Source organism: Opisthocomus hoazin, chromosome 2, assembly GCF_030867145.1.
Source record: "Opisthocomus hoazin isolate bOpiHoa1 chromosome 2, bOpiHoa1.hap1, whole genome shotgun sequence".
In the NCBI taxonomy this organism is placed as follows: Eukaryota; Metazoa; Chordata; class Aves; order Opisthocomiformes; family Opisthocomidae; genus Opisthocomus; species Opisthocomus hoazin.
In genome coordinates this window covers 26206895-26219983 of record NC_134415.1, presented here as the reverse complement: position 1 = coordinate 26219983, position 13089 = coordinate 26206895, and the positions used below count along the sequence as shown (strand labels likewise).

The window sequence follows — 13089 nt, the reverse complement described above, 5'->3', positions numbered from 1 at the left end:
CTAAAGATTGAAGGCTTTGCTTACGCATTGACCCAGAAGATCTGAATACATGAAAAGAAGGCATTTTCCACTGTCTACAAATGGAGAAATTCTGGAAGAAGGGCCTGATGCCAAATATTTTTCTAAGCTTGGTGTGTCAGAAGGGCTCTGGCAAGTGCCTTTAGAAAAACACTTCATGTTTGCACATATTCACCAACCTTTTTGGGAGACACTTTCTGCTAGTTGAGTTGTGCTTGGCACCTGAGACCTTTGACTGGAAAATACAACATGTTTTTGTTGCTGTAGAAGGTAGTAAGGTTTATAAAGATTATGTTTTGCTCTGAGGAAAAACAGTAGAAGTGCTTGACTGGGGACTTCAAGTAGAAAGAGCTGACGTTTCTGGCTAAAGCTAAACAAGCGAAAGTATAAACTCTCTCTAATGAAAATAACATACCTGGGAGAAAAATTAACACAGTGAGGAATACAAGCAGACCACAGTACAGCTGAGGGCATCACAAACTTGCCTGGTCCAGCTAACAAGGAAACGGAATAAAGACTTAATGGAATGATGAACTATGTAAGGATATTTGTGCGTAATTTAGCTAAGAAAAAAAAGTTTCTGGTTCTCTCGGGAGTACATCTCTGACTGTTTTGGTATCAGGATTTCAGGTAGCTACACAAGACTGGCCCACAGCCTGTCACACATACAATGATTTTTGAAAAGGTCTACCAGGCTGCAACTTTGCATTAGAAAATGTGGGGTTTTTTTAGAAGTTAGAAGCTGTAAAGTAGTACAAACATCAATCTGCTTTTACTGTAAGCAATGATCTCAGGTATGTCTTTCAGTAGCATGATGGCCCTAAGATCATCACATGATGTCCTCTTAGTCCTTAGTATTGCAGTACAAAGAACAGAAGTAGGAATAGTCAACAGAAGGGAAAGTTCTTCTCTACTAAGATCACTATAAGGACCTATTGTCATGTGAAACTCAGTTTAACCAAGTTGCAGATTTTTATACATAATGTGGCATCTGTCTTTACTGATCTCCTCATTTACAATTTCACTTAAAAACACATGTCTAATCAGTTTGAGTTCTCAGTGGCACAATCTCTGTGATCTGTCTGGCAGACTGCTCCTAAGAAAGCCAAAAGCCCAAGTATCGCTTGTATGGCGCCTGCATGTTCCTTGCACGGTGCCCGAGGACAGTGCCATGGACAACACCAAAGCAAATATCTGTGGAAGGGCTTTGACATTCTGTGTATAGATCAGCAACAGAGCTTTGGTATAATTTGCTGTGGTCACAATTGCAACATTCTTTTTTCATGCAATTGTAACACAATTGATCTTTTGAATTTCAGGCTGGTGAGGAGGGATCCCCTCAGAAGCAATAGGGAAGCGAACTGTGAAAACCACAGAATTGCAGAGGAATGTCAGTGGTGATTTTTCATGTAAACTAAGTAATAGTGAAAACTTAAATCAGACATTCCATATCTATGTTTTCTAACATGGGTTCCTTTCCCTAAGGGGAAGAAAACCCTAAATGGGAGGTCCAAATCTTTCAGACTCATATGTTTAATAGCAGGAACCTAATTTACATACACGAGTACATACATTGTGCAGCAGTGACGCTAATTGCCTGATTCTCAAAGTTGAACATACAAAACAAAACCCGGTCACCAGATATCTCAAGACCTGGGATCCCGTTCCCAAGACTAGATTAGAAATGTGCCCTGTTAAATAAAAGATGTTTACATGTCCCACAGACAAAAAAAAGCTTACCACTAAAAGACCATATATAGGAGCAAGGCTATGGAATGGGGTGGAAGCAGGCATAGACTGGGGATCAAGGTCCAGCAGCAGAAGTCTGCAGCTGTCTGCTGTAAGACTCAGTCTCCAGCAGAACTTATCTGTAATGACCAGGAAGCTCAAGAGCTTCTCAGAGTTTCTCCAGTATGTGATTTTCTTACATCATCATCATCCGATCACCACAGACACTGCATTAACATCAAGTTCTTAATGAGGGAATCAGATGGTTTAAACCAACCAAACCCTAGGGACTTTGCCCATTCACCCCTCACCCCTCCACCTTGGCTGTGAAAAGTCTTGCTTTTGCTTCCCAGCCTGCCTGACCACTGCCATCCCAGGTACACATGAGCAATTTGTACAACAGGTACATGAACAGGTCCTCACCATACAGCTACCTGACTTCAAAGACCTTGTCACAACATTGGCCTGATACTCAAACCTCGCCACAAAACGTAGGATTTCTGGCCTTCAGCTCACAGCTGAGGATACAACTGTACTAACAGGATTCTTCTCGAGTTTTCCTTGCCAAAGCTGAGGTCAGCCTGCAAGACCTGCCTTGATACCTGCTGCAACAAGTGCACCCATGAGACTAGCCAGCACCACTAAAACAGGCTCTTCAGTGGGAGGCAAGCTTGTCTGCCCGACACACAGCAAACACTCGCAGAGCTTTCCTCCCAACCTTCAACATGTAACACACTGCTCACACTTCCTATTTCTTTACATTTGGAGATCCTCCTGTGTTTTTTTCAAACATGGCCTTTGTTTGCTGTACCTCAACATTAAAAATTTTGGAAGTGTTGCTACAGCACAACATCCCCCAAATTAGTATGTGTCTTCTTGTTCTCAGATTATTCCTGTCTCCTGTAATCCTACTATTAATCACATTTTTTTCTTTTTCTTTTTTTTTTTTGCCTATATAAGGATCTTTAGACGTTAATAGATACCGCATGCTTTGCCCATGAGCAATTTTGTAAGGCTATTTGAAAATCTTGGGGCAAACTATTCTCCGTCAGTAGATGTTACTACGGCACATTCTTTATGACAGGTACATTTCTGGTGTCTATCACCTTAGCAGGTCATCAGATCCTGTTTCAGGAATTAACCTGAGAAAAGATGTATGTAGTTCAATCCTGCAGCTTTCTGCTCAAAGTGGTAGGTGAAATATATCAATAGAGATAGCAAATGGATAGTTTACTTTTTCAAAATATTTTCCCTTATAACATAAGAGCAAAAACTTCACACCATTTAGGTCAGCATTTCCCATAGGGCCAAAACACAATCCTGAAAATTCTGTGAATTGCTGAGGATATTAAACACTGAGGATAAGATTACAGAGAAACAATGCAGCCATTTTGAGCTGAGCTTTCCCACAGTGAAAGGTTCAGTGAGGCCCAGCTGGTTGTTTTGACTTCAGACACTGACTCAGGGATTGGAAAGTTGGACACCAAGGGTGGAGTAGAGAAATGATTTGGCAGGCAAAAGGCAAAAATTAACCTTTTTCAGTCCACATGCTGCGTACTGCACCTACCAGCCACTGCAGTGTCTAAAACCAGATTAGCTTCTGTATAAATCTGGCTGTAATAGCATGTAAGTGATTATAATTCTTTAATTTTTGTCCTCCTTTGTTTGTGTTCTGTCTTAAGCTGGAGACTTGGAAGCAGCTTATGTACACTGTGTATCTTAGAGGAGCCCGATCCTGCCTAAATGCCTCAGTAGTACCGTGACACAAACAACTGCAAGTTATGACTACAGAGCAAAATTGCAGAGAACCATCTCATGTTCTAAAAATCAGTCTTCAGTTTTCAGAAGACTTTTCTTTATTTCCTTGTATTTGAAGTTTACTCTCGATGTTTGTGGGGTGGGTTGTTTTTTTTTGAAGAAAAGTGAATGTGCTTTCTGCTGGTACCTTAACAGAAGAACAGCTATGCTCATAGTCTTCTTCCTTACACGGTATAACATTTGCTCACTTCTGCTGCTCTCCTGAACAAAGCACATTCGACAACATATAGAGAGATGCACTCAGAAATGCAAGCACTCTCCTTGCTGATAATCTGAATGTTGCTTCCGACTTGCTCTGGAGCGAGAGCTGGGGTCTCAAGAGGAAGTGTCCCTGCTGGGGAGGGCTGCGACGGCAGGGCTGGCGTGCAGCCGGGAGCCCTGGCACCTGTGGGGAGAGTGGGACGGCTGCTCGAGCCCCGCTGGCTCTGCCGGGGGGACCCTCAAGCGTGGGCTGCTGCGAAGGCGAGCTGGTAAATGCTGCTGTGCCCTCTTGCTGGCTGGAGAGCAGCTGGGTTTTACAGCTGCGTGCAGGGCTGCTGTTATATTCGCAGCACATACCAGTAAGCAGGAGGCGAGCAGACACCTTGTCGCTGATTTATAGGCATGGCTTTTTTGTGCAGTCCTGGTGCCTGCAGGATTCTGCTGACTTTACGCTTGCTTAACTCCCAGTAAGATCAGCGGCAACTTTGCCTTCATTGAGATCATAATCCCAGAGCCTCCAAGAGGGAATATCGACAGACAGTGCCAAACCACTTGGTGTTCTGTGTTTAGAAGGCTGTGCAGGCTGGTGGATACAGCAGAGGAGAGTAATTCAGGGTGTATTTATTGCTGTAGCGTGACTCTGACAGGATCATCTAACCTCCTAGCACATCGGCTTGCCCAGCTGGGGAACACAGGCTATGATGGGTGTGAATTCCCATTTGGAAAGTGTGTTGAGATGCTTCAGAGAGGCAAACAATTGTTTCTACAGAGTTATTGTTCTCTGAAGAGAATTATTACTTTTACAACTGAGAACTATCAGCTTTAAACAGATATTTCTGTCTCAGTCTCTCTCTTCTTGCAAGTGAAGTTTTTTTTTGTACTGAGGAAGCCTCGAAGGCATTATTAGTAACATGTTTTCTTTCCTCTTTCTAAAATCCCACTTTTCAGTTTTCTTTCACTCTCCAGTCTCAGGTTAGTGAGTACTGACAAATACTATCAACACATCTCGACAAAGAATAAAGTTCTGTCTAGAGCCATTTCACTCCCTCAAACATGTTGAACTAAGAAAGCTGAAAAAGAAGCGGGGGTGGGGGAAGAAAGAGAGAAATGAGAAACATTTCCAAACATAACATAAAAGGTCTTGCCTTAAGACCATGGATTTCCTTTTTGGTACTTTCAAAGAATGCGTCTTTAGTTCTCTTTGGCTGTGTGACCAACAGTTGTGGGGTGTGTCTGTGGTTTTCTTCTCTTCACAGTAACTCTATTGTTCAGAAACTGCAGCCAATTTATGGAAAGAGGTGGAATGTTTATGTAACTTACTTTGCTTTAGACAAGAAATAAAAAAAAAAAAAGAAGGCTGGTGGAGGAAGGCCAGTCAAAACAGGATTTTTCTTCCTTTCTGGACACAGATGTTGGGGAAAAAAAAAAAAGCCAGCTCTGTCTTCGCGTTAAGCTAAACAGCATTTCCATTTTTAGACAATTTTTTTAATTAAGTAGGTCAGAAAAACAAAATCAGCCATTAGATTAGTGCTGTAATTTACTTGTTTCAAAATGTGCCATGTTTGAGAGCTGCTCTGTTGACATGCTTACAACACCCTAAACTGAGAAACAGATATATTAGGGTCAGATGATACCACTTTTGCCTAGACTGCTGTGTCCCAAACATATAGTTGGCAAGTACTGCCAGACTGCAGATGGCCAGTGTCTCTTCGTAACTAGAATGGAGTTTCCTGCCATTTCCAGATTAGCTGAGCTGCAAATATGATTTGCAAATTGCACACTAAAACAAAGTAGCCAAAAGAACAAACCTTCTTATTTATGTGTCCCCACTGCCTGTATTGCAAAAGCGGACAAGTTAGGATCACTGAATTTCTGCCTTATTTGTCCAGGGTCTTGCTTGAGCTCTTCTTCTACTACAGCATCTATCTAAAAACTTTAGGTCAAATTCAGCTCTTTTAATTGGACCAAACTTTGATTTAATGCAAAATTTTTGATTAATTAAGAAGAAGGATCTTTAAAGCTTAGGGTAGCCTCAGGTGGGCTCTCATGAGCTTGCATTTGACCTGACCTGAACTAGGCAGGTGCAACTCACCTGAAGCCAGCACATTTGCATCAAAAATATCTCCGAATGAGGTTCTGAATGTAAGAAACAATTTCCAGCCATCACTCAACACCATCAAAAGACATATCCTCCTCATACCGTAGTGCCACCAGCATGAAACCAAGTGGGCACGGAGCCAGGCTGCACAGACACGAGTACTGACAAGACTGGGTTGCAGAGTCTAAATTCAAATTTTGTTCTTTGTTTCAGACATACACACAGAAGTCTCACAAAAACCAACATGGAAAATATTATAAATAGAAAACAGAATGGGGTTTGGTGGCTCAAAACCCCGAGTGAATGCAGTGTTCTCTTAAGCCACAAAAAATATAGAGCTTGGGAGACACTGAGGAAGCTGCCCCTGCCAAAATATTTCAGCCTCGACAGGGAGAACAGTTTCTGGACGAAGATTTTGTTTCTATAATTATCTGGTCCTTCGCCTCACTAAGACCACCATTTTATTGCACTGGGCCAGTAAAGGCTTCTCAGGTGCCAGGAATACCCAAGAGTTTCCAACCCAGCCCAGCACTCAGGTGGCAGAGAACTCTTAACCTGTTACTAGACCCCTAAGCCTTTCAAGTGCTCTGAAAGGCAGGGCTGCACCAGCGTGAGCGAGGGCTGGAAATTTTTCCAGCAACATTATTCAGCTTGAAACCTCTACTCAAGTGTGCAGAGAGTTTATCTGACCCAGCGGGCCAGATCGATCTGTGATTGCCTTACCTCCTTGCCAACTGCAACAGAATTGCACAAGCATGAGCAGAGTCTGGTCCAATAACAAGTAATTTGCCATATGGAAGCTACTGAGCAGACATCTGCAGGACACTGGAAGTGCTTTTCTATATACAGCGCTGAGTGCTACAGTTGTGCATTCCGCAGAGACTCAGTCTGCGAAGGGGTAGAAATCAAACATTATTTAGGGTTTTGGTTTCTTGGCCTTGAAAACTGAAATCTGAAAACAATTAAAGCCCAGTGCCATACCAAATCAGTTATGCAGTCATTCCTGGATTTTCCCATGGAATTTTTACATAAGAAACAGGCTGCATTTGATGCAAACTAACACACACACAAAGAATTGTGCTGGTCAGAGGCAGGCCAGCTTACAGATGAGTTTCAGGAGTTTTTGCAAATGCATGTAAAAATCAGTCAGAGGCATACTGCTAAAGATTACTAGAAATCTGATGACAGCTCACCCATTAAAAGCTCTGTCATGCCTTACATTTTGTCCCCGAGAGACGGTTTTCCGCACCCTCCCATTCAGGCGTTGCTTATCTTCTCTGTCACTGAAGATTTCCCTCTCCAGCCCACCTTGTACACTCTGTCCCACAAACTGGGACACTGGAAATACCCTTCCCATCTCTCTTCGGACACCTTTTGGTGGTGGCATTGCTGGGGGATGGAGGAAGCCCTGGGCTTTTTCAAGGAATGGGCAACCTTTGATGGCAGGTTGGCTGCTGTCCAGGAACACACAACGAAGAGGCTCCCTGCAGCTTTCTCAGCATTTTGCGTCCCCTTGTAGCAGCTGGGCAAAATCTGGCCTCACAATAGTGTGTCTGTAATGACACAACCAAATCCAGTCCTAGCATAGAAAGGAAACATCGTCCAACTGGAGGTCAAGCTTTGAATTATAACGACGCCCTCCAGACTCCAAACATCTGAATCAGCTGCTTCCCCCTTCACTCAGAGCACTGTAGCTAATGTTTCTTTATCCCATTAGACATCCAAGTGCCTTGAGAGGAGGGGATTTCTGCCATTCTTTCAAGAAAGTGAAACTTTCGCCCATGCAAAAGAATGAAAGAGACAGCATATTCACCAGGCAGGAGAGTCAGGCAATCAAGTCTCTTCAGTTTGCCTTCATTGCAGGAGACCTAGTGCAAACTTCTACTAAGCATGGCTGTGCTAGAGTAGGTCTCTGATTATTTTCTCTCTAGCACCCTGTTAGTGCATTTGATTCTCTTCGCTAGCCCGTTCATGAGTACCAAACCCACTATAAAACTCCCTAGATTTACTGACAGGTGTTATGACTGACTTGTAGAAGAGTCCTGGAGGCAGACTTACCCAGATCCGAGATGTGGACACCGTGGCACAGAGCACAGAGTCACCATGGCAGTCTGGCAAAAAAAAAAAAAAAAGATTTTCCATTTTGAGCCTTTTATGGTTAACTCAAAGCTTTTCTTTCACTGAGCCAAATGTCATAATTTTCATTGCATTAATCTCTAGAGTTCAAATCCCTTTTTTAACATGACACTTTGGATGTGAGATGGCAAGTGTTAATATTCATTATTCTACAAAGCTGTAAATATCCTGAGGTATAGCAACTCACTGGAAAGGACAAGACCAAAATGATTTCCTCAGCACTGTGCTTACATTCAGATCTTCATCACAGATACTGTTTTTCACATGCTGAAATGCTTTTGTTGCACTTATTTTGGCACTAAATCTCACTCACGTACTTTTATTTTAATGGATACTTGTAAAGTTAAATTAAAATATTCAGTCAAACCTTCCAGTTCACAGTAGGCAACTTGCATGCACACACACACTGCCATTCAGCCTATACGCCATTATCCTGTTGCAGCGCAGGAAGAAAAGCAGTCATTTCAGAAGATGCTGGAGTTTCCCTACTGAATTTTTCCTACAGATTCTTTTTCTAGCAAGATCTTACTTGCAAAGTGTTTTCCCGTCAGAGGCTTGCCAGATTTTTGGGGCAACGCTGAACAAAGGTCTTACCACCTTTGTAACACTAAATAGCTTTTAGTCTCTCTCAAAAACTTGATAGCCTGTAAATCTGAGATGGTCCACACCCTCTGCATTCCTATGTCGCATACTAACAGCCTCTTCTTTAATTACAAGGTGTGGCATTTCTGGACAAGAGACAGCTAATCCTCCAGACGTGTGTGTTATTTACATTTACCTAGAATTTCTCCTTTATGCAAAGCTTTGGCTCTGAAACTGCAAAGGTTAAACCTCACTGACAAAATCTCTAGCTCATGGCCACACTTTGATGCCGTTTAATATTCTGGTTTACTAATGATTAAGTAGAAGTGTTCTGAACGTACAGGATTCAGGTCTAAAAGCTGGGAGCTATTTGGATCTAGGAGTTTGGTTCCTGATGGTATCTGTTACAAAGCGCAACCATCCGCAAAACTAAAACTTTAACAGGAGCCCACATTCGCATGTGACTTTAAACCATGCTCAACTGCAGTTGTCTTGATGAACTCTTGATTAGAAAGAAAAAGAGCTAAAGCCCTGGGTTTCTTACATAAAACACAGTCAGAAGACACTCTGGCGAACAGTTAGCGATTTTGGCTCCGGCAGCTGGGGAAGCAGCATTGCCCCCGGGTTGCGCAGCCCCCCAGCACCCCCGGGCAGGAGGCTGGGAGCCCCCAGCTCTGCGGGCCAGGCTGCACTGGGCTGGGAACGGGGCACGGGAGACTGCCAGGGCCCTGCTGTGTGGGAGCGATGGGAACGGCTCTGCAAAGCCGTCGGAGCTTGGCGCTAGCTTTGCCGGAGCTGGTCGATGAAGCACGCCTCGCCCGCGACGGCCCAGAGCAGGGGAGGACGGCTGCCCGCAGAAGGGCGGCCGACACTCCTCCTGGGCCGGTGCCCACTGCGCGCCGGGCTGTTTCCTCAGCTCCGTCCAAGTCTGTCACCCACGGTGCTTCCCACATCCCACAGCTTCAGGAAATCCAAAAAGCCTCAGCCCCAGCCTTCCTCCAGCTGCACATGCCTCCTCCCCGCCTTTCCCTGAAATACTGCTCCTGGCCAAGAGCTTCTCTCTGGCTGCCATCTTTTCAGCCCAGGGGAGAAAACCACCCTCACCTTCTTCCTCTCAGCTCCTCTCAGCTCTGAGAAATCCCCACGGAGCATCACCCTTCCCCAGGGTGCAGCAGCATGGGCAACGCTTGACCAACAGCGAGTGTCAGAGAGGGAGTTACTTGGTGGCACATTCTAAAGGAAGAAGACTTCTGACTCTGGCCGTGTACCCAAGTGACAAAGACTCCCAGACTGTAACGAAGCCTTAACAGGCAAAAAAAAAAAAATTCAGGACTGAAGCACTCCAGGGCCAAAGCGACAATTTTGCCATGGCGCAGCATATGTTGCACATCAGATCTCGCTGCGCCCGTGCAGCAGTGCCCATGCAGCAGTGCCCACATCACGAGGGAGCTGCGGCTCGGGATCTGTGTTGCCAAGGGCCCACCGCTGCCCTCCTGAAGCATCCCTCTCCCTCCTCCAGAGACACCCTGTTACTGCACCTCCGGCTGCCCCTGCTGCGAGCCCCGCTTGGCAGTGTCTGCCCCAGCACACACCTTCTCACCATGCTTGGCGTCTCCGACCATGGCTCCCTTGGCAGCACCCCTGGGAGGCAGCAGCAGACACCCCAAGGCACCCACAGCACATCACCCGGGGTTACAGAGAGCAAAAACTTGACTTCAGCCCCTCAGGAAGGACTTTCTGACCATCTGAGTGGAAGTCATTGCACTGGGTGTCCACGGCAAGGTGCTGGGGGGGGGCCTGCAGGGCAGCCTCTGTGACGAGAAAGCGGGGCTGCCCCATGCTGGACACAGCCAGCTCCAGCGAACCCATTGCAGGGCACAGCTGAGCCCCCCAGCCAAGATGGTGGCACCTCAGGGAAAGCATGTGAGGGAAAATGTAGGAGCGAGATCTGCAGACACCCAGGTCAGAGAAGAAGGAGGTGCTGCAGGTGCCGAAGCAGAGATTCCCCTGGAGGGGACCGTGGTGGAGCAGGGTATCCCCCTGCAGCCTGTGGAGAGACCACGGTGGAGAAGTTCATGAAGGACTGCAGCTCATGGAGGGGACTTGTGCTGGAGCAGGGGAACAGTGTGAGGAGGAAGGAGTGGCAGAGGAACTGTTATGGACTCGCCACAGCTCCCATTTCCCATCCCCTGCACAGCTCAAGAGGGAAAAGACAGAGCAGTTGGGAGTGAAGTGGTGCCTGAAAAAAAGGAAGGAGGGAAGGTGCTGTTTTGTCTTATTTTTTTTCACTATCCAATCTCTTTTAATTGGTTATAAATTAATTTTTGCCAAGTCAAGGCTGCTTTGTCTGTAACAGTAATTGGTAAGAGATCTCCCTGCCTTTATCTTGACCGATGAGCTTTTCTTTATCTTATTATCTACCCCTGACCTGCTGAGAAGAGGGAGCGAGAGCACGGCTGTGTGGATGGCTGGCAGCTGGCCACAGTCAGCCCAACACAAGCATAAATTGGACCGACCACAGGAGAGAAAGCAGAGAGAGGAGGACAAGAAGAGAGCTGAGTAACCCTGACACGGCAGTCCAGAGCTGGTGCTCATGATGCTTCTTGATGAATCGGGCCATTATCTGAGGATTGCCCCGGACACAGAGCACCCCTTCAACACGCGCTCATCATGAGGTTGAATTTGTGGATTTGGAAGTTAGTTATGTGCAAGCGCAAGGCTATCCCTGCCTCCTGCCCAGAGACAGCTTCTTAAGTAGGACAGGATCTTTCCTGAAGCAGTCCAGGGAAAGTCCACTGAAGGGAAGAACCATGAAAGAAGTCAGGAAAGGCACAGATCAGTAATCTGCACCATAACTGGAAAGACAGTGAAAATACATTGTTTTTTGAGGCTGCTAAGAAAGCTAGTACAAAATACTGGGGTGGGTTTTACTCATAACTTTTGCTAACCGGTGTATCTGTAGGCAGATGTAGCACTACTGCACTAAGGCACTCCTCTGCCCTTTCCACACAGGACTCCTTTAGCCTGGCTTCCAGCTCCACTGCTTAGGAATGCCAGGCAAGCACATAAACCACCTCTGCTCCACGGCTGAATGCAGCAGAAAATTTATTAATAGAAAAAGAAGAAACGCAAAAGGAAGATCCTCTCTGGACATAGCCCATGCAAAATGTAACTTGCCGTAACACAGCCCTGAAAGGCACTGCTAGCAAAATACGCTGGCATGTTACAGCATCCTCCCAACTTGTATAAAAGCTGCTTTATTGCTGATCTCAGTTTACCCTATTCCCAGGCATAACTGAATTGTGGTTTTTTTATGGGTCGTCTGGCCTCCCCAGTAAGTGTTCTGGGCCATCATTAAAGCTGGGTAAGGCAAAGCTCTCACTTCTTTCTTCTTTCTTTGGCAGAGCTTCTTTCTAGCCATTTATCAGCTGATCTGCAGGAGCTGCAGAATGATATGCAATCCCCTTCCTGAAGCAGTCCCATGGATAACCAGTTGCTGCTTCTTCCTCTTGGAGCCACCAGCAATGAATCAGGGGCTGGGGAGGCTGGACAGTATTACCGGCATTGCACTGACTCCCAAGACCCAACTGCCTCAGCTCCTCCAAGCCTCCCCTTTGCACCCCAAAAGCAACATTCAGAAGAAAATGAACTCATATACAAAACCCACTTGCAAACTTCAGATCATGAAGAAGTTTTCGGGTGAAAAAACCCCAATCCAAACTCAGAACGACAGTCCTTGTAAGCAAAACTGCTTCCTTCCAGTTCCTCCAGCTTCACCTGCTTCCCATGCTTGACACAGCAGAAAATCCCATATGAAGCCGATCTATTCATACCCAGGAACTGCTCATGTTACTAATGTGCATAATTTGGATGCAAAAAATCATCAAGACATTAGTGCATTCTTGAACTATATCCTGTCACATTCCTCGCAAGAAGCACAGAAAAAAAGAATCAACTTTTACGCAAAAAACTGAGTTCTTTTTACCTGTGCTGCATGTAGTGAGCACGGAGTACTAAGTTTGGATGGGAAGTCAGAGTGACCCAATTTGTCTGTCAGGATCCTCTGGTAACGTGGCAAGGAAAAAGGAGTTATCAATAAAAACATTCAGAAAGTTGTGGTTAAGGTAAGAACAGTGCAGGTCTCTGCTTCTGTGGCTGCAGAAGGACTAGTCCATGCACACGGAACAGCGTCAACAGGGAGAAGACCAGCTTAAAGAAAATCAAAGGAAGAGTGACGTGGAACTGGTGGTGAAATAAAGGACGGAAACGGAAACTCTAATGAGAAGCGACTTGTTCATGACTGGATGAGAGAAGGAAGGCAGCAAATTTCAGAGAAATATGTTTCAATTCATGACCCAGTTACAGCACATTTCTCTTGCCTGTGTCCTTCCAGCCCGCTGTTGGTGGCTCTTTAGCCATCTCCACATTGTACAATTTACAGATAACATGCAGCAATGAGCCTTCGATCAGGGGGGAGGACACCAGCGCTATTTGCTTTCCTCTGCACC

General features: G+C 45.4%; 1 protein-coding gene across 1 annotated transcript in view; it reads right to left on the bottom strand.

Moving 5' to 3' along the window:
* HHAT (hedgehog acyltransferase) overlaps window positions 1-7976 on the bottom strand; it is a 195648-nt gene extending 187672 nt beyond the window's left edge. The window contains exon 1 of the mRNA XM_075412933.1: window positions 7922-7976. The gene's annotated coding sequence lies outside the window, so the exon portion shown is untranslated. The remainder of the gene's footprint in view (window positions 1-7921) is intronic.
* Between the last annotated feature and the right edge of the window lie 5113 nt (window positions 7977-13089).